Source organism: Salvelinus namaycush, unplaced genomic scaffold, assembly GCF_016432855.1.
Source record: "Salvelinus namaycush isolate Seneca unplaced genomic scaffold, SaNama_1.0 Scaffold130, whole genome shotgun sequence".
Taxonomy (NCBI): domain Eukaryota; kingdom Metazoa; phylum Chordata; class Actinopteri; order Salmoniformes; family Salmonidae; genus Salvelinus; species Salvelinus namaycush.
Window position 1 is genome coordinate 235244 of NW_024058009.1, and position 25000 is coordinate 260243.

The following is a 25000-nucleotide window of genomic DNA, read 5'->3' on the forward strand; positions in this document are numbered from 1 at the left end:
GTGTGTGTGTGTGTGTGTGTGTGTGTGTGTGTGTGTGTGTGTATGCATGTATTGTGTGTGTGTGTCTCTAGGGAGTAGCAGTCCTCATATACAGCCTTAAATCCCCTAGTCAATTGCAGAGTGATTAAGTGATGATTCTAGTCAGAGCCCTCTGACTCCAGCCCCCTGGTCCTAGGCCTGCTCCTGCTGCTATCCCGTTGTCTGCCTGGACTCTCTCACACAGGGGTCTCAGTATCTGACACAATGCACTGGCATACCCCTCTATTGTTACCCCTCCCTGTACCTTCACCCCCACGACCTCCAAATGTGCCCCCTCCTAAAGAAGCCCCCAGGCCAGGACGAGTCCTAAATGGAATCGTAGCTACTACCCCCTTCCCCCGTAGGGAACTGTGCCTCTCTCTCTTTCTGTAGCCTCTTTGATTTACTTGACTATCCTTTTTAGCTCCTAGTGGAGCAAAGGGCTTCAACAGTGCATTTCCAGCTAACTCTGTTCTCGGGCACTTTTCTTCATCTTCATTCCAGGTGATTCCTGTCTTCTTCATCTCCTCTTTATTGGTCCCTCTCTGTCGTCTGTAACTTATGTCCCATTGTATACAGCCTCGTTATTGTTATGTTATTTTCTTGTGTTACATATTTGTTGTATTTATTATTATATATATTTTTTCACTTTAGTTTATTTAGTAAATATTTTCTTAACTCTATTTCTTGAACTGCATTGTTGGTTAAGGGCTTGTAAGTCAGCATTTCACAGTAAGGTCTACATCTGTTGTATTTGGCGCATGTGACAAATACAATTTGATTTGATTTGATTTTGTCCTGCTTTTAGCCTAGCACCCTAGCCACTGATGAAAGCACGTTTTGTGAGAAATTAAAGAGGTGGGTTTGTGTCTGAAACTGAGTCAACAGGCATTAACTGTATTCATTAACGGCCATAAAAAACAGATTGCTGCTACTCCTCATGCAACTCAGCCACAGTAGCTCATTAAAAAGGCAACAGAGGCTTTTAGTAATTAACTGGGTTTAACTGGGTTCCCATTGCCAGCCATTGTAATGTTTACCCTGCCCTCCTTCCCTCAGAAGGCCCCGCGGGTCCCGGTGTGGTCGCTGAGATGATGGTGACGTAATGTTTTGGTTTACCTGCCAGAAGGAAGCAGGAAGTGATTCCAAAAATTAAATGAAGTGTGATATGAAAACAGGAAGCAGTCATGAGTAAGAGTAAAATAAACAGAATTTGGACCACCAAAACTCCCCAAACGCCGTGTGGTAATGACCAGGGGACTTCATTAAAGTTGTGTTTTGATTAAACAAAGGATAACACAACACGTTGGTGAATTAGTGGATTACTTCAGAGATTACATGACTTTCATGAGGTAATTGTGTTTGGGCAAGGCAATTAACCCACTGTAATGTAAGATAAGGGGAGAAAAATCTACATTCTGAAAATAGTACACCTACTGTACAACACTGTACACTAGTACACTGTAAAAAAGCACACATCTGTATTTTGCATCCCTTAAAATTATTTTGAGAAACTGCTTGGCCTACTTGCCAGATGTGGCCCTTGAGCCGATTGAATGTGTCCGTGATTGTCTTAGATTACCCAATGGTTTTCAGGCCCACCAGAAAAGCCTCTTCTTAAGAAGTGAAAACCAGAAAATCCAATTCCCTGGCTCTATCATTCTTGTTTTATTCCCCTATCATTTCACACTAAGTTAACAACTTTCAATGGTGCCCATAACAAAATAATGCTCTCTTTTAATTTCTACGTTTTTATTTTCCCCTCAGTCGATTCAATCCTCTGGCCTAGTTCTGTCTGCGCTGTCAGGTTCAAAGATGACCCTTCAGAGTGAGCCGCCATGACATCCAGTGGCAGTCTTTCAAATCACCTCTGGTGCCGATATAAAGATACTATTCATCTATTCATGGCTGTTCTGTTCCCAGTGTAGCAAATATAACTACCTTACTGTCCCGAAACAACAGAGGCAGTGTTAGCTGGGTTAGCCTTTTGTTGTTTTTGTGCCAATGGGCTAAGTGTTCATTTCAGCTTCGCCTTCACTGGAGACCTCAGAACGAAATGGCGATGGGTGTTTACGAGAGAGAGCGAGAGAGAGAGAGAAAAAGACTGTCTTTCTCAGGGAAAATAAGGACAAACATGTTTTCACCACATAACCATTGTACCCAGCTATCTATTGTTAGCAGTAAGTAAACTAGGTGTCAGGTGTAGAACAGATATTTATCCGATATGTGTTAGGTAAGAGAGTAGATAAGACGTACTGTACTGTTCGTTGTCTACCTTACATACTGAAAGTGTATTCACTGCCGCTGCCCCCTCTGGAACTCTCTCCCCCAGCCACCATCAACTCTGACTCTATCATCACCTTCAAAACAGATTAAAAACACACCTGTTCTGTCTGGCTTTCCCCTCAGCTCAGCTCGTACTCAGCTCTAGCTTAAACTATGTTAAGTAGCGTTGATTTCTTTGTATTGTATGGTTTTATCCTTGTTTTGTTTGTTACTCTCTTGCTGTGCAGTGTCCTTGGGTTTCTTGAAAGGCACTTTATATCCCATGTATTATTATTATCATTATAGATTAATGTCAATGAAGAAAGTGTCCGATAGAGAGAAGAGCAGAGGAGAAGGTAAAGTGTCAAGGGGTGATAAGGATGAAGCTAGAAGGTACACTTACCACTGGCTAAATCTACTCCAAATCTAATCAAATCAAATGTTATTTGTCACTGGCGCGGAATACAACAGGTGTAGACCTTACAGTGAAATGCTTACTTACAAGCCCTTAACCAACAATGCAGTTTTAAGAAAAATAACAAAAAAAGTAAGAAATAAAAGTAAGAAATAATTAAAGAGCAGAAGTAAAATAACAAGAGCAAGGCTATATACAGGGGGTACCGGCACAGAGTCAATGTGTGGGGGCACCGGTTAGTCAAGGTAATTGAGGTAATATGTACATGTAGGTGGAGTTATTAAAGTGACTATGCAAAGATAATAACAGAGAGTAATAGCAGCGTAAAGGTGTGTGGGGGGGAGGCAATGCAAATAGTCTGGATAGCCATTTGATTAGATGTTCAGGAGTATTATGGCTTGGGGGAAGAAGCTGTTTAGAAACCTCTTGGACCTAGACTTGGCACTATGGTATCACTTGCCGTGCGGTAGCAGAGAAAACAGTCTATGACTAGGGTGGCTGGAGGCTTTGACAGTTTTTAGGGCCTTCCTCTGACACCGCCTGGTATAGAGGTCCTGGGTGGCAGGAAGCTTGGCCTCGGTGATGTACTGGGCCATATGCACTACCCTCTGTGGTGCCTTGTGGTCAGAGGCTGAGCAGTTGCCATACCAGGCAGTGATGCAACCAGTCAGGATCCTCTCGATGATGCAGCTGTAGAACCTTTTGAGGATCTGAGGACCAATGCCAAATCTTTTCAGTCTCCTGAGGGGAATAGGTTTTGTTGTGCCCTCTTCACGACTGTCTTGGTGGGCTTGGACCATGTTAGTTTGTTGGTGATGTGGATGCCAAGGAACTTGAAGCTCTCAACCTGCTCCACTACAGCCTCGTCGATGAGAATGGGGGCGTGCTCGGTCCTCCTTTTCCTATAGTCCACAATATTCTCCTTTGTCTTGATCATGTTGAGGGAGAGGTTGTTGTCCTTGCACCACACGGTCAGGTCTCTGATCTCCTCCTTGTAGGCTGTCTCGTCGTTGTCGGTGATCAGGCCTACTACCACTGTTGTGTCATCGGCAAACTTAATGATTGTGTTGGAGTCGTGCCTGGCCGTGCAGTCATGAGTGAACAGGGAGTGCAGGAGGGGACTGAGTACGCACCCCTGATGGGCCCCTGTGTTGAGGATCAGCATGGCGGATGTTTTGTTACCTACCCTTACCACCTGGGGGCGGCCCGTCAGGAAGTACAGGATCCAGTTGCAGAGGGAGGTGTTTAGTCCCAGGGTCCTGAGCTTAGTGATGAACTTTGAGGGCACTATGGTGTTGAACGCTGAGCTGTAGTCAATGAATAACATTCTCACATAGGTGTTTCTTTTGTCCAGGTGGGAAAGGGAAGTGTGGAGCGCAATAGAGATTGCATCATCTGTGGATCTGTTTGGGCGGTATGCAAATTGGAGTGGGTCTTGGGTTTCTGGGATAATGGTGTTAATGTGAGCCATGACCAGTCTTTCAAAGCACTTCATGGCTACATACGTGAGTGCTACAGGTCGGTAGTCATTTAGGCAGGTTGCCTTTGTGTTCTTTGGCACAAGGTCTATGGTGGTCTGCTTGGAACATGTAGGTATTACAGACTCAGACAGGGAGAAGTTGAAAATGTCAGTGAAGACACTTGCCAGTTGGTCAGCGCATGTTGGGAGTACACGTCCTGTTAATCCATCTGGCCCTGCGGCCTTGTGAATGTTGACCTGTTTAAAGGTCTTACTCACATCGGCTGCGGAGAGCGTGACCACACAGTCGTCTGGAACAAACTATCTCGAAACAAAGTAGTCTATTGCAGCGACGTCTGCAAGGAAGCCGTGCTTATAATAATTGGAAGCTTGATAACATTGTTTTTTGCTAAAATCTTGTAACTTTTAAACACTTACTGTTAGGAGAAACAGTCCTTGTTCCCAATTCAGCGTTACACAACTGAGCACCTTTATTGCCATTTTACTACAAACAATTCTACAAATTATGAAACAAGCGAATTCCAGCAAATGTTATTTCCTCAGAGAATAGAAATGGACTTCTATATACAGTATTACTTTGTTTTAGGATCGTTTTGAGTGTAGACTTTGGTAATGCAGACAATACTAACGGGGAAGATTGAGAATCATTGGAAAACTGCTAGCTAATGCTAATGCTAAACCTCATGGCTGCCGTGGCAAGAAAGATGTTAGCAAGGGAATAAAAGGCTCTTCGCAGATTATGTCACTTCTGGTCTGCAGACAACATCCCTAAGGTATGTGATACAGTGAAATGTAAAATTAAATGTAATGAACTGATGTGAAATAATGAACATTGGGTGGACTTTCCCTTTAAGGCTGTGTGTGTGGGGCAATAGAATGGTGCTTGTGACACAGCTACAGGTGGAGGGAGGTAGAGGATTTTTGGTGGGGGTGGACGGGTGTGTGTGAGAGTGGTACCTTATGCAGTCATGCAGGTTAAATAAGGGCGGGTAGGTAGGTATATAGGTAGGTAGGTGGGTAGGTAGGTAGGTAGGTAGCAGTGGAGGCTGGTGACTTGAAACATTGAGGAGGATGGGAGAACAGCGATATACAGTTGTATACAAGTCGGAAGTTTACATACACTTAGGTTGGAGTCATTAAAACTTGCTTTTCAACCACTCCACAAATTTCTTGTTAACAAGCTATAGTTTTGGCAAGTCGGTTAGGACATCTCCTTTGTGCATGACACAAGTAATATTTCCAACTGTTGTTTACAGACAGATTATTTGACTTATAATGTATCACAATTCCAGTGGGTCAGAAGTTTACATACACTAAGTTGACTGTGCCATTAAACAGCTTGGAAAAATCCAGAAAATGATGTCATGGCTTTAGAAGCTTCTGATAGGCTAATTGACATCAGTTGAGTCAATTGGAGGTGTACCTGTTGATGTATTTCAAGGCCTATCTTCAAATTTAGTTCCTCTTTGCTTAACATCATGGGAAAATCAAAAGAAATCAGCCAAGACCTCAGAAAAAAAATTGTAGACCACGACAAGTCTGGTTCATCCTTGGGAGCAATTTCCAAACGCCTGAAGGTACCACATTCATCTGTACAAACAATAGTACGCAAGTATAAACACCATGGGACCACGCAGCCGTCATACCGCTCAGGAAGGAGACGCGTTCTGTCTCCTAGAGATGAATGTACTTCAGTGCGAAAAGTGCAAATCAATCCCAGAACAACAGCAAAGGACCTTGTGAAGATGCTGGAGGAAACAGGTACAAAAGTATCTATATCCACAGTAAAACGAGTCCTAAATCGACATAACCTGAAAGGCTGCTCAGCAAGGAAGAAGCCACTGCTCCAAAACCGCCATAAAAAAGCCAGACTACGGTTTGCAACTGCACATGGGGACAAAGATCGTACTTTTTGGAGAAATGTCCTCTGGTCTAATGAAACAAAAATAGAACTGTTTGGCCATAATAACCGTCGTTATGTTTGGAGGAAAAAGGGAGAGGTTTGCAAGCCGAAGAACACCATCCCAACTGTGAAGCACAGGGGTGGCAGCATCATGTTGTGGGGGTGCTTTGCTGCAGGAGGGACTGGTGCACTTCACCGAATAGATGACATCACGATGAAGGAATATTATGTGGATATATTGAAGCAACATCTCAAGACATCAGTCAGGAAGTTAAAGCTTGGTCGCAAATGGGTCTTCCAAATGACCCCAAGCATACTTACAAATTTGTGGCAAAATGGCTTAAGGACAACAAAGTCAAGGTATTGGAGTGGCCATCACAAAGCCCTGACCTCAATCCTATAGAAAATATGTGGGCAGAACAGAAAAATCTTGTGTGAGCAAGGAGGCCTACAAACCTGAGTCAGTTACACCAGCTCTGTCAGGAGGAATGGGCCAAAATTCACCCAACTTATTGTGGGAAGCTTGTGGAAGGCTACCCGAAACGTTTGACCCAAGTTAAACAATTTAAAGGCAATGCTACCAAATACTAATTGAGTGTATGTAAACTTCTGACCCACTGGGAATGTGATGAAAGAAATAAAAGCTGAAATAAATTATTATTATTATTCTGACATTTCACATTCTTAAAATAAAGTGGTGATCTTAACTGACCTAAGACAGGGATTTTTTACTAGGATTAAATGTCAAGAATTGTGAAAAACTGAGTTGAAATGTATTTGGCTAAGGTGTATGTAAACTTCTGACTTCAACTGTAGATGCGGAAAGCACGGAGACTTCAAAGCTTGTTTAAAAAATCATCAAAGACAAATTATTTTACCCTAAAGCATTTAATAATGACAGTACTATGGAGAATTGGAATGAGAGGGCTACTTACAGTGTTGAGAAGGGATCACTGCAGTTATTGAATGAGGGTATGAGGCATGGGGCATGGGTTGAGGCTTCAGTGCAGGACATGCTCATCATGGATGGATAGTGTTGGAAAAGAGCTCTTTTATTTACATTTTATTTAACCTTTATTTAACTAGGCAAGTCAGTTAAGAACAAATGATTTACAAGGATGGCCTACCAAAAGGCAAAAGTTCTCCTGCGGGGGCGGGGGCTGGGATTTAAAAACAAATGTATTAAATAAAAAGATAGGACACAACACACATCACGACAAGGGAGACAACACAACACTACATAAAGAGAGCCCTAAGACAACAATATAGCATGGCAGCAACACATGACAACTCAGCATGGTAGCAACACAACATGACAACAACATGGTAGCAACACAACATGTTAGCAGCACAAAACAGGGTACAAACATGATTGGGCACAGACAACAGCACAGAGGGCAAGAAAGTAGAGACAACAATACATCATGCAAAGCTTCCGCTGAGGGCAGGACTCGGGTTGACTGGGAAGACAAAAAACAACAACACACAGTTAGACAAAAGAAGAATGAGTTAGTCCAAGCAAGGAGTAAAATCATTGATGTGTAATAATATGATTGTGTTTGTATGTGATTGACTCTACATACAGTAATGAGAGAAAATTGACTGGTCTACTCACAGTGCTTGGAGAGGAAACATTCAATGTGGCAGTGGATGAGATGGCAGATGAGACGTGGCTTCAGCTCATGTCAGAAGAGAGTAGACACTGGTAGTGGAGTGGTCATCACCTCTTAATCAGGGAACAGGAGGGACTTAGCTGTAAATACAAATAGAAGATACAGTGCATTCCATTACAGCAGTGCCATCAAAGGTTTGTGCAACAAGTTTCTCCGTTAAGTTAAACTCAGACATCTCAGAATTCACAAAGTCAAACACAGACTGCGCATTTCGCCCACTTGACACATCAAAATAGCCCAACAAACGTTCCTGAATAAAACCTTGATAATCCACATGCCTGACGATAACTAACAACTGCAAGCAGACTTGTGGCACCACAGGTCCCAGAGTGGTGGGAAAATTGTTTCCCACTGGGGCCCGGAGTTTTTCCTTATCTGGTAACCTAACCAGGAAAACTCCGGACCCTATAGTGTATGACCGTGATTAATCCGTTGTAAAAAGGTTTTATACCGGCGATGATGGGACCAGTTTTTCTAATCCGGTCACATGGTTTTTAAGAATTCCTGTAAAAAACTCCTGTCCCTGGGGAGGATGAAAACTGTCAAACTGCAGCAACCTTGTACCTGTTGGTATAAATGATATTTAGATTAGGAGGGGGTTTCCTCTACCCAGACGCAGAGACAACAACTGTCAAACTGCAGCAACCTTGTACCTGTTGGTATACATGATATTTAGATTAGGAGGGGGTTTCCTCTACCCAGACACAGAGACAACAACTGTCAAACTGCAGCAACCTTGTACCTGTTGGTATACATGATATTTAGATTAGGAGGGGGTTTCCTCTACCCAGACACAGAGACAACAACTGTCAAACTGCAGCAACCTTGTACCTGTTGGTATACATGATATTTAGATTAGGAGGGGGTTTCCTCTACCCAGACACAGAGACAACAACTGATAGACAATACAACTAAGGGATGAGCTTGCTTTATGCATGTTTGCATCATGCAGGCCAATACCACTGCAGTCCTAATAAAAAATTGACTCACAGTCTATGTCATCACTATTAGATTGATTGATTAAATCCAGTTAATAATTGTGGATTGAAAAGGTCTAGGTGGCCTAGCCAGTCCAAGTTTGAATACAAATCAAATCTGATCACATTCACGTTACCTGTATGTTTTAATCATCTCCTTTTCATCCCATACAGCATGTCTCTAATGTTTAGGTGGAGCCTAAATCTACACTACCGTTCAAATGTTTGGGGTCAGTTAGAAATGTCCTTGTTTTTGAAAGAAAAGCTATTTTTTCCCATTAATATAACATCAAATTGATCAGAAACACAGTGTAGATATTGTTAATGTTGTATTTCACCTTTATTTAACCAGGTAGGCCAGTTGAGAACAAGTTCTCATTTACAACTGCGACCTGGCCAAGATAAAGCAAAGCAGTGCGACACAAACACAGAGTTACACATGGAATAAACAAGCGTACAGTCAATAATACAATAGAAAAAGTCTATATACAGTGTGTGCAAATGAGGTAGGATAAGGGAGGTAAAGGCAATAAATAGGCCATAGTGGCGAAATAATTACAATATAGCAAATTCCTATTGTAGCTGGAAACGGCAGATTTTTTATGGAATATGTACATAGGCGTACAGAGGCCCATTATCAGCAACCATCACTCCTGAGTTCCTCTGTCCAGTGTCTGTGTTCTTTTGCCCATCTTAATCTTTTATTTTTATTGGCCAGTCTGAGATAAGGCTTTTTCTTTGCAACTCTGCCTAGATGGCCAGCATCCTGGAGTCGCCTCTTCACTGTTGACGTTGAGACTGGTGTTTTGTGGTTACTATTTAATGAAGCTGCCAGTTGAGGACTTGTGAGTCGTCTGTTTCTCAAACTAGACACTCTAATATACTTGTCCTCTTGCTCAATTGTGCACCAGGGCCTCCCACACATCTTTCTATTCTGGTTAGAGCCAGTTTGAGTTGTTCTGTGAATGGAGTAGTACACAGCGTTGTATGAGATCTTCAGTTTCTTGGCAATTTCTCACATGGAATAGCCTTCATTTTTCAGAACAAGAATAGACTGATGAGTTTCAGAAGAAAGGTCTTTGTTTCTGGCCATTTTGAGCCTGTAATCGAACCCACAAATGCTGATGCTCCAGATACTCAACTATTCTAAAGAAGGCCAGTTTTATTGCTTCAGTTTTCAGCTGTGCTAACATAATTGCAAAATTATTTTCTAATGATCAATTAACCTGTTTGGGGTGCAGCCCGACACCGGTACACTTATGACAACATCCAGCTCAAGTGCAGGGCGCGAAATTCAAAAGATATTTTTTTAAAATATTTAACTTTCACACATTAACAAGTCCAAGACACCAGATGAAAGGTACACATCTTGTGAATCAAGCCAACATGTCCGATTTTTAAAATGTTTTACAGGGAAGACACAATATGTAAATCTATTAGCTAACCACGTTAGCAAAAGACACCACTATTCTTACTCCATCAGTTTTTTACTCCATCAGTAGCTATCACAAATTCGACCAAATAAAGATATAAATAGCCACTAACCAAGAAACAACTTCATCAGATGACAGTCTGATAACATATTTATTGTATAGCATATGTTTTGTTCGAAAAATTTGCATATTTCAGGTATAAATCATAGTTTACATTTCAGCTACGATCAGAAATTGCACCGAAAGCAGCCATAATATTTACAGACACCAACGTCAAATACCTAATTACTCATCATAAAACATTTCTGAAAAATACATAGTGTACAGCAATTGAAAGACAGGCATCTTGTGATTCCAGACAATATTTCCGATTTATTAAATGTTTTACAGCGAAAACAAAATGTAGCGTTATATTAGCGTAGCCACAATAGCCAGAAACACTTGGGCGCCCACGACCAGTTCACATGCACGACAGATATTAGAAATAGCATCATAAAATGTTTCTTACTTTTGGTGATCTTCCGTCAGAATGTTGGACAAGGTGTCCTTTGTCCAGAACAGTCGTTGTTTTGATCTGGAACGGCAAATATCCCTCTTCATTTAGCATGGGCACTTGCCAAGTGGCACGGATCACTCCAACGTCAACAAAGTCAGAGAACGGAACACGGCAAAACTCCCGAAAAAATTTCAATAATCTGATTAAACTATATTGAAAAAACATACGTTACGATGATATGGTCACATGTATCAAATAAAATCTAAGACGGAGATGTTAGTCGTCCATAACGAGAGCAAAATAGAAGGCAAATTCATGTCCTCTTTCGCGCGCTCCAGAAACAGGAAATGGACGGTCACGTCAAACAAAGAGCTTTAATTCCACCTCAGACCAAGATAAACACACATTTTTTTCTCTCACCGCCTCTTGACAACCAGGGGAAGGTGTATGAAGTGTATGTAGACTCTTACGTATCACGCCCATGTATAGGCATGAAGTTGAACAGAGCATCGATTTCTGACATTCCACTTCCTGGTCAGGAAGTGTGCTGCAGAATGACTTCTGTTTCACTCAGAGAAATAATTCAAACGGTTTTAGAAACTAGAGAGTGTTTTCTATCCAATAGTAATAATAATATGCATATTGTACGAGCAAGAATTGAGTACGAGGCCGTTTGAAATGGGCACGATTTAACTGGCTACTCAATACTGCCCCTTGCAGCCATAACAGGTTAACCTTTTAAAATTATAAACTTGGATTAGCTAACACAACGTGCCACTGGAACACAGGAGTGATGGCTGCTGATAATGGGCCTCCGTACGCTTATGTAGATATTCCATTAAAAATCAGCAGTTTCCAGCTACAATAGTTATTTATAACATTAACAATGTCTACACTGTATTTCTGATCAGTTTGATGTTATTTTAATGAACAAAAAACTTGCTTTTCTTTCAAAAACAAGAACATTTCTAAGTGACCCAAACTTTTGAATGGTAGTGTATATAAAGAGTTTTTGCCTGTGTCTGTCCGGAGAGATGAATAAATACTGGAGGAAAGTGGAAAGCCTACTTGACCGTGGGCGGAAAAATCTTTTTAATCCCAATTTTAACGGATGATGCGATGGAAACCATCAAATCATTCTGAATTGATTGATCCCAGAGAAGACAGCAGAATCTTCCATATGCTCAGCAAGTAAAGCATCATAAAGGGCTCTTACCCCTGCAAGCTCCTTGTACTTGCCCTTGTTAGCAGAACTTTCCCTCTCATCGTGCCCCCTTGCTTCATCCCGCAACGTGCCATTATTTCCAATGTCCCCCTAAAAGCCAACTCTTACATGTCAAAAAATGCAGTATGCCTGTTTCTTCTTACTTTCTGTTTGAATATGCAGACGTTCGTCCATTACATGATCAATGCAGCTTTTTCCCAGAAGCTTGAATCTGATGTGGTTCTTCAACAAAAATCCACTACATTGTTCTTAGCATCAGCTAGCCGTTCTGACGGAGAAAACTGCACTCTGGAAGATAGCTATCTAAACTCATCAAAAAAAAGATACGTCCCTTTTTCAGGACCCTGTCATTCAAAGATAATTCATAAAAATCCAAATAACTTCACAGATCTTCATTGTAAAGGGTTTAAACACTGTTTCCCATGCTTGTTCAATGAACCATACACAATTAATGAACATGCACCAGTGGAACGGTCGTTAAAACACTAACAGCTTACAGACGGTAGGCAATTAAGGTCACAGTTATGAAAACTTAGGACACTAAAGAGGTCTTTATACTGACTCTGAAATACACCAAAAGAAAGATGCCCAGGGTCCCTGCTCATCTGCGTGAATGTGCCTTAGGCATGCTGCAAGGAGACATGAGGACTGCAGATGTGGCACAGGGCAATAAATTGCAATGTCCGTACTGTGAGACGCCTAAGACAGCGCTACAGGGAGACAGGACGGACAGCTGATCGTTCTCACAGTGGCAGACCACGTGTAACAACACCTGGACAGGATCGGTACATCCGAACATCACACCTGCGGGACAGGTACAGGATGGCAACAACATCTGCCCAAGTTACACCAGGAACGCACAATCCCTCCATCAGTGCTCAGACTGTCCGCAATAGGCTGAGAGAGGCTGGACTGAGGGCTTGTAGGCCTGTTGTAAGGCAGGTCCTCACCAGACATCATGGGCACAAACCCACCATCGCTGGACCAGACAGGACTGGCAAAAAGTGCTCTTCGCTGACGAGTCGTGGTTTTGTCTCACCAGGGGTGATGGTCGGATTCGCGTTTATCGTCGAAGGAATGAGCGTTACACTGAGGCCTGTACTCTGGAGCGGGATCGATTTGGAGGTGGAGGGTCCGTCATGGTCTGGGGCGGTGTGTCACACCATCATCGGACTGAGCTTGTTGTCATTGCATGCAATCTCAACGCTGTGCGTTACAGGGAAGACATCCTCCTCCCTCATGTGGTACCCTTCCTGCAGGCTCATCCTGACATGACCCTCCAGCATGACAATGCCACCAGCCATACTGCTCGTTCTGTGAGTGATTTCCTGCAAGACAGGAATGTCAGTGTTCTGCCATGGACAGCGAAGAGCCCGGATCTCAATCCAACTGAGCACGTCTGGAACCTGTTGGATCGGAGGGTGAGTGCTAGGGCCATTCCCCCCACAAATGTCCGGGAACTTGCAGGTGCCTTGGTGGAAGAGTGGGGTAACATCTCATACCAAGAACTGGCAAATCTGGTGGAGTCCATGAGGAGATGCGCTGTAGTACTTAATGCAGCTGGTGGCCACACCAGAAACTGACTGTAACTTTTGATTTTGACCCCCCCCTTAGTTCAGGGACACATTATTCAATTTCTGTTAGTTACATGTCTGTGGAACTTGTTCAGTTTATGTCTCAGTTGTTGAATCTTGTTATGTTCATACAAATATTTACACATGTTAAGTTTGCTGGAAATAAACGCAGTTGACAGTGAGAGGACGTTTTGAAATAAATTAAAGTAACTCGGCACAAAAATAAAGTTCTAAAACCAAGAAACCTCCTCCATTTCCTGTAGTTTGAATAAACACATTTGAATAGACTAATATCCTAAAAATGCTCAACTATCACTCTCAGTCTCTATCCAATATGTCACCAACTCACCAAGCTTCTCTACATATAGAACCCCTATAGTGCTCTGTGGTACAACCCCAACACATCCTAATCCTAATCCTATGATTGGATGGACAACGTGTCAGTTTATATTACAAAAGCTTTGATTGGTAGGAAGACGTCCTCCGGAAGTGGTCCTAATTACCATGTAGGTCTATGGAAGCGGGTAAGGCCTACGAGCCTCCTAGGTTTTGTATTGAAGTCAATGTAGCCAGAAGAGGACGGGAAATAGCTGTCCTCTGGCTACACCACGGTGACTGTGTTGTTGAGAGTATTGTATCTTCATTGTAAAATAGTGTGTTTTAATCAGGTATTTGGTGACGTGAATATATTTTGTATAGTTTTAGCTAAAAATGATTTTTTAAATGTTTCACTATTTTAAATTCTTCTGAAATTCACTGAGTAGGACGGGCCTCCCCTTCCTCCTCTGAGGAGCCTCCACGGGTAGGTAGGTAGGTAGGTGGGTATGTGGGTAGGTAGGTGGGTATGTGGGTAGGTAGGTGGGTGGGTGCACAGGTAGGTTGGTAGGTGGGTAGGTAGGTGGGTAGGTGGGTAGCGGGTGGCGTGTGGGAGCGAGGAACGGCATGGGGTGGGTAAGTCTGTTTGAAGAGGCAGCTGCTGTCCCGGTTTACTGGTATCCTGTCTTCTCCTGGCCGGATGACTGAAAGGGCTGATGAGGGAGAGAGATATAGACGGTGAGCAGGCATGCCTATACTTCTCTCTCTCTCTCTCTCTCTCTCTCTCTCTCTCTCTCTCTCTCTCTCTCTCTCTCTCTCTCTCTCTCTCTCTCTTTCTCTCTCACTCTCGCTCTCTCTTTCTCGCTCTCGCTCTCTCTCTCTCTCTCTCTCTCTCTCTCTCTCTCTCTCTCTCTCTCTCTCTCTCTCTCTCTCTCTCTCTCTCTCTCTCTCTGCCCTCTCTCTGTCTCTGTCTCTCTCTCTCTCTCTCTCTCTCTCTCTCTCTCTCTGCCCTCTCTCTTTCTCTCTCTCTTTCTCTCTCTCTTTCTCTCTTTCTTTCTTTCTTTCTTTCTTTCTTTCTTTCTTTCTTTCTTTCTTTCTTTCTTTCTTTCTTTCTTTCTTTCTTTCTTTCTTTCTTTCTTTCTTTCTTTCTTTCTTTCTTTCTTACTTTCTTTCTTTCTTTCTTTTTTGTTCTCTCTGCCTATTCCCCTGTCTCTCTCTCTCTCTCTCTCTGTCTCTAGCACCAACGATAAGAGTACAAAAAGATGTGAACACAAATACCCTTACGACTGATGAGAAAGCAACATTCTTTTTTATTCTCTCTCTTTTTGACTTTCTTTTTTGTCCTTTCTTCTTCATCCCCTAATCTCCGGCTTGGGGCTCAGTCAGGACAAGGGGTTTCATCAGTGTTTCTGCTGGTGGCTTCTGGTGAGGCAGAGGGGCTTCTTGTTCTGGATGTGTATGAGTTGAGTCAGAAGCTGTGTGTGTGTGTCTGTCTGTGTGTGTCTGTCTGTGTGTGTGTGTGAGTTATTAACAAGTTTGAGTCAGGGAGTTGTGTGTGTCTGTCTGTGTGTGCGCCCGCATTAGTGTGGACTTGTTTAACTATAGTAAGTCAACCAAAATGTGACCAACTGGGGACATTTTGTTAGTCCCCACAAGGTCTTATGCTGTTTCTAGGGGGTATAGGGTTAATGTTAGAATTAGCGTTAGAAGTAGGTTTATGGTTAGGAGCTAGGGTTAGTTTTAGGGTCAGGGTTAGGAGCTAGGGTTTGTTTTAGGGTCAGGGTTAGGAGCTAGGGTTAGTTTTAGGGTCAGGGTTAGGAGCTAGGGTTAGTTTTAGGGTCAGGGTTAGGAGCTAGGGTTTGTTTTAGGGTCAGGGTTAGGAGCTAGGGTTAGTTTTAGGGTCAGGGTTAGGAGCTAGGGTTTGTTTTAGGGTCAGGGTTAGGAGCTAGTGTTAGTTTTAGGGTCAGGGTTAGGAGCTAGGGTTTGTTTTAGGGTCAGGGTTAGGAGCTAGGGTTAGTTTTAGGGTCAGGGTTAGGAGCTAGGGTTAGTTTTAGGGTCAGGGTTAGGAGCTAGGGTTTGTTTTAGGGTTAAGGTTAGGAGCTAGGGTTAGGTTTAAGGTTAGATTTTGGTGTTAAGGTTAGGTTTAGTGTTAGTGTTAAGGTTAGGGTTAGCATTAGGTGTAGGGTTAGGGGTTAGGGAAAATAGGAATTTAAATGGGACTGTATTGTGTGTCCCCTCAAGGTTAGTTACACAAGACTGTGTGCGTGTGTGTGTGTGTGCTGTACTGCGATGGCCCCTACAGGGTGGCATAGCGTGGCCCGATACACTGAGAGAGTCACATAAGGTTCTGCTCAACTCCAACGTTTCCAAACAATGTGCTGCACCTCTGGCTACTTCCACTGTTGTATACCAGGCTGCTCGTGAGTCGTTACAATGGTAGAAATGGATGGATATTCCTGGATAGCTACACAGCAGGGTGGTTAGATAACATAGGACAGGGCCATAGACAGATGATCTGTGTGTCCACTCGGTATGCTCCATCTGCAGCAGCTGCAGCGGTTTGGGCCACATTCTGAAAATGTAATGTTCTGTCTGCTCTCTGAGTGTTCTGTCTGCTCTCTAAGTATTCTGTCTGCTCTCAGAGTGTTCTGTCTGCTCTCTGAGTGTTCTGTCTGCTTTCAGAGTGTTCTGTCTGCTCTCTAAGTATTCTGTCTGCTCTCAGAGTGTTCTGTCTGCTTTCAGAGTGTTCTGTCTGCTCTCTGAGTGTTCTGTCTGCTCTCTGAGTGTTCTGTCTGCTCTCTGAGTGTTCTGTCTGCTCTCAGAGTGTTCTGTCTGCTCTCAGAGTGTTCTGTCTGCTCTCTGAGTGTTCTGTCTGCTCTCTGAGTGTTCTGTCTGCTCTCTGAGTGTTCTGTCTGCTTTCAGAGTGTTCTGTCTGCTCTCAGAGTGTTCTGTCTGCTCTCTGAGTGTTCTGTCTGCTCTCTGAGTGTTCTGTCTGCTCTCTGAGTGTTCTGTCTGCTCTCTGAGTGTTCTGTCTGCTTTCAGAGTGTTCTGTCTGCTCTCTGAGTGTTCTGTCTGCTCTCTGAGTGTTCTGTCTGCTCTCTGAGTGTTCTGTCTGCTCTCTGAGTGTTCTGTCTGCTCTCTAAGTATTCTCTCTGCACTCTGAGTGTTCTGTCTGCTCTCTAAGTATTCTGTCTGCTCTCAGAGTGTTCTGTCTGCTTTCAGAGTGTTCTGTCTGCTCTCTGAGTGTTCTGTCTGCTCTCTGAGTGTTCTGTCTGCTTTCAGAGTGTTCTGTCTGCTCTCTAAGTATTCTGTCTGCTCTCAGAGTGTTCTGTCTGCTTTCAGAGTGTTCTGTCTGCTCTCTGAGTGTTCTGTCTGCTCTCTGAGTGTTCTGTCTGCTCTCTGAGTGTTCTGTCTGCTTTCAGAGTGTTCTGTCTGCTCTCTGAGTGTTCTGTCTGCTCTCTGAGTGTTCTGTCTGCTCTCTGAGTGTTCTGTCTGCTCTCAGAGTGTTCTGTCTGCTCTCAGAGTGTTCTGTCTGCTCTCTGAGTGTTCTGTCTGCTCTCTGAGTGTTCTGTCTGCTCTCTGAGTGTTCTGTCTGCTTTCAGAGTGTTCTGTCTGCTCTCAGAGTGTTCTGTCTGCTCTCTGAGTGTTCTGTCTGCTCTCTGAGTGTTCTGTCTGCTCTCAGAGTGTTCTGTCTGCTCTCAGAGTGTTCTGTCTGCTCTCTGAGTGTTCTGTCTGCTCTCTGAGTGTTCTGTCTGCTCTCTGAGTGTTCTGTCTGCTCTCTAAGTATTCTGTCTGCTCTCTGAGTGTTCTGTCTGCTCTCAGAGTGTTCTGTCTGCTCTCTGAGTGTTCTGTCTGCTCTCTGAGTGTTCTGTCTGCTCTCTGAGTGTTCTGTCTGCTTTCAGAGTGTTCTGTCTGCTCTCAGAGTGTTCTGTCTGCTCTCTGAGTGTTCTGTCTGCTCTCTGAGTGTTCTGTCTGCTCTCTGAGAGAATAGAGATGTATAAAGAGAGACAGAAAAAGATAGAGGGAGAGAAACAGACAGAGACAGACAGACAGACAGAGACAGACGTCCCTCCCCTGCCCGTCAGTGAGAGAGAGAGAGAGAGCAGGTCAGAAAGGCTGTATTTTATGACCACTAAACAGTGTCATGCTATAGTAACAGGTGCTGCTGCTGCTGTCTCCCAGAGAAGTGTCTACCTGTCACCATTATGCATGACGAATTGCAGCCCTTCTCCACCTCTCTCCCTCCTTCCATATTCTCTGTTCCCTCCCTCCCTCCCTCCCTCCCTCCCTCCCTCCCTCCCTCTTCTCTGTTTCTGACCTCCTCCCTCTATACTCTCTGTTTCTGACCTCCTCCTTCATATTCTCTGTTTCTGACCTCCTCCCTCTATACTCTCTGTTTCTGACCTCCTCCCTCTATATTCTCTGTTTCTATCCTCCTCCCTCTATATTCTCTGTTTCTAACCTCCTCCCTCTATATTCTCTGTTTCTGACCTCCTCCCTCTATATTCTCTGTTTCTGACCTCCTCCCTCTATATTCTCTGTTTCTAACCTCCTCCCTCTATATTCTGTTTCTAACCTCCTCCCTCTATATTCTCTGTTTCTAACCTCCTCCCTCTATATTCTCTGTTTCTAACCTCCTCCCTCTATATTATCTGTTTCTGACCTCCTCCCTCTATATTCTCTGTTTCTGACCTCCTCCCTCTATATTCTCTGTTTCTAACCTCCTCCCTCTATATTCTCTGTTTCTGACCTCCTCCCTCTATATTCTCTGTTTCTGACCTCCTCCCTCTATATTCTCTGTTTCTGACCTCCTCCCTCCATATTCTCTGTTTCTGACCTCCTCCCTCTATATTCTCTGTTTCTAACCTCCTCCCTCCATATTCTCTGTTTCTGACCTCCTCCCTCTATATTCTCTGTTTCTAACCTCCTCCCTCTATATTCTCTGTTTCTAACCTCCTCCCTCTATACTCTCTGTTTCTGACCTCCTCCCTCTATATTCTCTGTTTCTAACCTCCTCCCTCTACATTCTCTGTTTCTGACCTGCTCCCTCTATATTCTCTGTTTCTAACCTCCTCCCTCTATATTTTCTGTTTCTGACCTCCTCCCTCTATATTATCTGTTTCTAACCTCCTCCCTCTATATTCTCTGTTTCTAACCTCCTCCCTCTATATTCTCTGTTTCTGACCTCCTCCCTCTATATTCTCTGTTTCTGACCTCCTCCCTCTATATTCTCTGTTTCTAACCTCCTCCCTCTATATTCTCTGTTTCTGACCTCCTCCCTCTATATTCTCTGTTTCTGACCTCCTCCCTCTATATTCTCTGTTTCTAACCTCCTCCCTCTATATTCTCTGTTTCTGCCCTCCTCCCTCCATATTATCTGTTTCTGACCTCCTCCCTCTATATTCTCTGTTTCTGACCTCCTCCCTCTATATTCTCTGTTTCTAACCTCCTCCCTCTATATTCTCTGTTTCTAACCTCCTCCCTCTATATTCTCTGTTTCTGACCTCCTCCCTCCATATTCTCTGTTTCTAACCTCCTCCCTCTATATTCTCTGTTTCTGACCTCCTCCCTCTATATTCTCTGTTTCTGACCTCCTCACTCTATATTCTGTTTCTATCCTCCTCCCTCTATATTCTCTGTTTCTAACCTCCTCCCTCCATATTCTCTGTTTCTAACCTCCTCCCTCTATATTCTCTGTTTCTGACCTCCTCCCTCTATATTCTCTGTTTCTGACCTCCTCCCTCTATATTCTGTTTCTATCCTCCTCCCTCTATATTCTCTGTTTCTGACCTCCTCCCTCCATATTCTCTGTTTCTAACCTCCTCCCTCTATATTCTCTGTTTCTGACCTCCTCCCTCTATATTCTCTGTTTCTGACCTCCTCACTCTATATTCTGTTTCTATCCTCCTCCCTCTATATTCTCTGTTTCTAACCTCCTCCCTCCATATTCTCTGTTTCTAACCTCCTCCCTCTATATTCTCTGTTTCTGACCTCCTCCCTCTATATTCTCTGTTTCTGACCTCCTCCCTCTATATTCTGTTTCTATCCTCCTCCCTCTATATTCTCTGTTTCTGACCTCCTCCCTCCATATTCTCTGTTTCTAACCTCCTCCCTCTATATTCTCTGTTTCTGACCTCCTCCCTCTATATTCTCTGTTTCTGACCTCCTCACTCTATATTCTGTTTCTATCCTCCTCCCTCTATATTCTCTGTTTCTAACCTCCTCCCTCCATATTCTCTGTTTCTAACCTCCTCCCTCTATATTCTCTGTTTCTGACCTCCTCCCTCTATATTCTCTGTTTCTGACCTCCTCCCTCTATATTCTGTTTCTATCCTCCTCCCTCTATATTCTCTGTTTCTGACCTCCTCCCTCTATATTCTCTGTTTCTGACCTCCTCCCTCTATATTCTCTGTTTCTGACCTCCTCCCTCCATATTCTCTGTTTCTAACCTCCTCCCTCTATATTCTCTGTTTCTGACCTCCTCCCTCTATATTCTCTGTTTCTGACCTCCTCACTCTATATTCTCTGTTTCTAACCTCCTCCCTCTATATTTTCTGTTTCTGACCTCCTCCCTCTATATTATCTGTTTCTAACCTCCTCCCTCTATATTCTCTGTTTCTGACCTCCTCCCTCTATATTCTCTGTTTCTGACCTCCTCCCTCTATATTCTCTGTTTCTAACCTCCTCCCTCCATATTCTCTGTTTCTAACCTCCTCCCTCTATATTCTCTGTTTCTGACCTCCTCCCTCTATATTCTCTGTTTCTGACCTCCTCACTCTATATTCTGTTTCTATCCTCCTCCCTCTATATTCTCTGTTTCTAACCTCCTCCCTCCATATTCTCTGTTTCTAACCTCCTCCCTCTATATTCTCTGTTTCTGACCTCCTCCCTCTATATTCTCTGTTTCTGACCTCCTCCCTCTATATTCTGTTTCTATCCTCCTCCCTCTATATTCTCTGTTTCTGACCTCCTCCCTCCATATTCTCTGTTTCTAACCTCCTCCCTCTATATTCTCTGTTTCTGACCTCCTCCCTCTATATTCTCTGTTTCTGACCTCCTCACTCTATATTCTCTGTTTCTAACCTCCTCCCTCTATATTTTCTGTTTCTGACCTCCTCCCTCTATATTATCTGTTTCTAACCTCCTCCCTCTATATTCTCTGTTTCTAACCTCCTCCCTCTATATTCTCTGTTTCTGACCTCCTCCCTCTATATTCTCTGTTTCTGACCTCCTCCCTCTATATTCTCTGTTTCTAACATCCTCCCTCTATATTCTCTGTTTCTGACCTCCTCCCTCTATATTCTCTGTTTCTGACCTCCTCCCTCTATATTCTCTGTTTCTAACCTCCTCCCTCTATATTCTCTGTTTCTGCCCTCCTCCCTCCATATTATCTGTTTCTGACCTCCTCCCTCTATATTCTCTGTTTCTGACCTCCTCCCTCTATATTCTCTGTTTCTAACCTCCTCCCTCTATATTCTCTGTTTCTAACCTCCTCCCTCTATATTCTCTGTTTCTGACCTCCTCCCTCCATATTCTCTGTTTCTAACCTCCTCCCTCTATATTCTCTGTTTCTGACCTCCTCCCTCTATATTCTCTGTTTCTGACCTCCTCACTCTATATTCTGTTTCTATCCTCCTCCCTCTATATTCTCTGTTTCTAACCTCCTCCCTCCATATTCTCTGTTTCTAACCTCCTCCCTCTATATTCTCTGTTTCTGACCTCCTCCCTCTATATTCTCTGTTTCTGACCTCCTCCCTCTATATTCTGTTTCTATCCTCCTCCCTCTATATTCTCTGTTTCTGACCTCCTCCCTCCATATTCTCTGTTTCTAACCTCCTCCCTCTATATTCTCTGTTTCTGACCTCCTCCCTCTATATTCTCTGTTTCTGACCTCCTCACTCTATATTCTGTTTCTATCCTCCTCCCTCTATATTCTCTGTTTCTAACCTCCTCCCTCCATATTCTCTGTTTCTAACCTCCTCCCTCTATATTCTCTGTTTCTGACCTCCTCCCTCTATATTCTCTGTTTCTGACCTCCTCCCTCTATATTCTGTTTCTATCCTCCTCCCTCTATATTCTCTGTTTCTGACCTCCTCCCTCCATATTCTCTGTTTCTAACCTCCTCCCTCTATATTCTCTGTTTCTGACCTCCTCCCTCTATATTCTCTGTTTCTGACCTCCTCACTCTATATTCTGTTTCTATCCTCCTCCCTCTATATTCTCTGTTTCTAACCTCCTCCCTCCATATTCTCTGTTTCTAACCTCCTCCCTCTATATTCTCTGTTTCTGACCTCCTCCCTCTATATTCTCTGTTTCTGACCTCCTCCCTCTATATTCTGTTTCTATCCTCCTCCCTCTATATTCTCTGTTTCTGACCTCCTCCCTCTATATTCTCTGTTTCTAACCTCCTCCCTCTATATTCTCTGTTTCTGACCTCCTCCCTCTATATTCTCTGTTTCTGACCTCCTCCCTCTATATTCTCTGTTTCTGACCTCCTCCCTCTATATTCTCTGTTTCTGACCTCCTCCCTCTATATTCTCTGTTTCTAACCTCCTCCCTCTATATTCTCTGTTTCTAACCTCCTCCCTCTATATTCTGTTTCTATCCTCCTCCCTCTATATTCTCTGTTTCTAACCTCCTCCCTCTATATTCTCTGTTTCTAACCTCCTCCCTCTATATTCTCCGTTTCTAACCTCCTCCCTCTATATTCTCTGTTTCTAACCTCCTCCCTCTATATTCTCTGTTTCTGACCTCCTCCCTCTATATTCTCTGTTTCTAACCTCCTCCCTCTATATTCTCTGTTTCTAACCTCCTCCCTCTATATTCTCTGTTTCTGACCTCCTCCCTCCATATTCTCTGTTTCTGACCTCCTCCCTCTATATTATCTGTTTCTGACCTCCTCCCTCTATATTCTCTGTTTCTGACCTCCTCACTCTATATTCTGTTTCTATCCTCCTCCCTCTATATTCTCTGTTTCTGACCTCCTCCCTCTATATTCTCTGTTTCTGACCTCCTCCCTCTATATTCTCTGTTTCTGACCTCCTCCCTCTATATTCTCTGTTTCTAACCTCCTCCCTCTATATTCTCTGTTTCTGACCTCCTCCGTCTATATTATCTGTTTCTGACCTCCTCCCTCTATATTCTCTGTTTCTAACCTCCTCCCTCTATATTATCTGTTTCTAACCTCCTCCCTCTATATTTTCTGTTTCTGACCTCCTCCCTCCGTATTATCTGTTTCTGACCTCCCTCTATATTATCTGTTTCTGACCTCCTCCCTCTATATTCTCTGTTTCTGACCTCCTCCCTCTATATTCTCTGTTTCTGACCTCCTCCCTCTATATTCTCTGTTTCTGACCTCCTCCCTCTATATTCTCTGTTTCTGACCTCCTCCCTCTATATTCTCTGTTTCTGACCTCCTCCCTCTATATTCTCTGTTTCTAACCTCCTCCCTCTATATTCTCTGTTTCTAAACTCCTCCCTCTATATTCTCTGTTTCTAACCTCCTCCCTCTATATTATCTGTTTCTGACCTCCTCCCTCTATATTCTCTGTTTCTAACCTCCTCCCTCTATATTATCTGTTTCTGACGTCCTCCCTCGATATTCTCTGTTTCTATCCTCCTCCCTCTATATTCTCTGTTTCTAACCTCCTCCCTCTATATTCTCTGTTTCTAACCTCCTCCCTCTATATTCTCTGTTTCTATCCTCCTCCCTCTATATTCTCTGTTTCTGACCTCCTCCCTCCATATTCTCTGTTTCTGACCTCCTCCCTCTATATTCTCTGTTTCTAACCTCCTCCCTCTATATTATCTGTTTCTAACCTCCTCCCTCTATATTCTCTGTTTCTGACCTCCTCCCTCTATATTCTCTGTTTCTGACCTCCTCCCTCTATATTCTCTGTTTCTGACCTCCTCCCTCTATATTCTCTGTTTCTGACCTCCTCCCTCTATATTCTCTGTTTCTAACCTCCTCCCTCCATATTCTCTGTTTCTAACCTCCTCCCTCTATATTCTCTGTTTCTGACCTCCTCCCTCTATATTCTCTGTTTCTAACCTCCTCCCTCTATATTCTCTGTTTCTAACCTCCTCCCTCTATATTCTCTGTTTCTGACCTCCTCCCTCTATATTCTCTGTTTCTGACCTCCTCCCTCTATATTCTCTGTTTCTGACCTCCTCCCTCTATATTCTCTGTTTCTGACCTCCTCCCTCTATATTCTCTGTTTCTGACCTCCTCCCTCTATATTCTCTGTTTCTAACCTCCTCCCTCTATATTCTCTGTTTCTAACCTCCTCCCTCTATATTCTGTTTCTAACCTCCTCCCTCTATATTCTCTGTTTCTGACCTCCTCCCTCTATATTATCTGTTTCTGACCTCCTCCTCAAATCAAATCAAATCAAAGTGTATTTGTCACGTGCACCGAATACAACAGGTGTAGACCTTACAGTGAAATGCTTACTTACAGGCTCTAACCAATAGTGCAAAAAGGTATTATGTGAACAATAGGTAAGTAAAGAAATAAAAACAACAGTAAAAAGACAGGCTGTATACAGTAGCGAGGCTATATACAGTAGCGAGGCTATAAAAGTAGCGAGGCTACATACAGACACCGGTTAGTCAGGCTGATTGAGGTAGTATGTACATGTGGATATGGTTAAAGTGACTATGCATATATGATGAACAGAGAGTAGCAGTAGTGTAAAAGAGGGGTTGGCGGGTGGTGGGTGGGACACAATGCAGATAGTCCGGGTAGCCAATGTGCGGGACCCCTGGTTGGTTGGGCCAATTGAGGTAGTATGTACTGTACATGAATGTATAGTTAAAGTGACTTCTAAAGGAGGTTAGAAACTTCTCTGTGTCCTACACAGGAGACTGACTGAAGATAAGCCTCGGGTGATCTGACATGACTCTATATTCTTCAAAGTTCCTATTCTACTTTGTGACTTCATTGGTGTGATATAGGAGATAATAAACAAGTCCTTCTGAATAGGCCCCAGTGGTGTGACAGAGGTGCCATTGTGTGAGTGGTCGGGTTCCCGACTAGCTGTGTTGTGGTCTGTGGGCTCTGTTCATTCGGCATGGCGTCGGCGCTAGCCTTTGTGAGAAGCCATTTGAACAAATCTCGCCGTGACAAGTAGGAGTCCCAGAATTCTCAGCCACTGTGAAATCTGAAGCGCCGTCGCCAGCTCTACCCCCCCACTCTGCTGCTACCTCCACCCTGCCTCCCCCCGA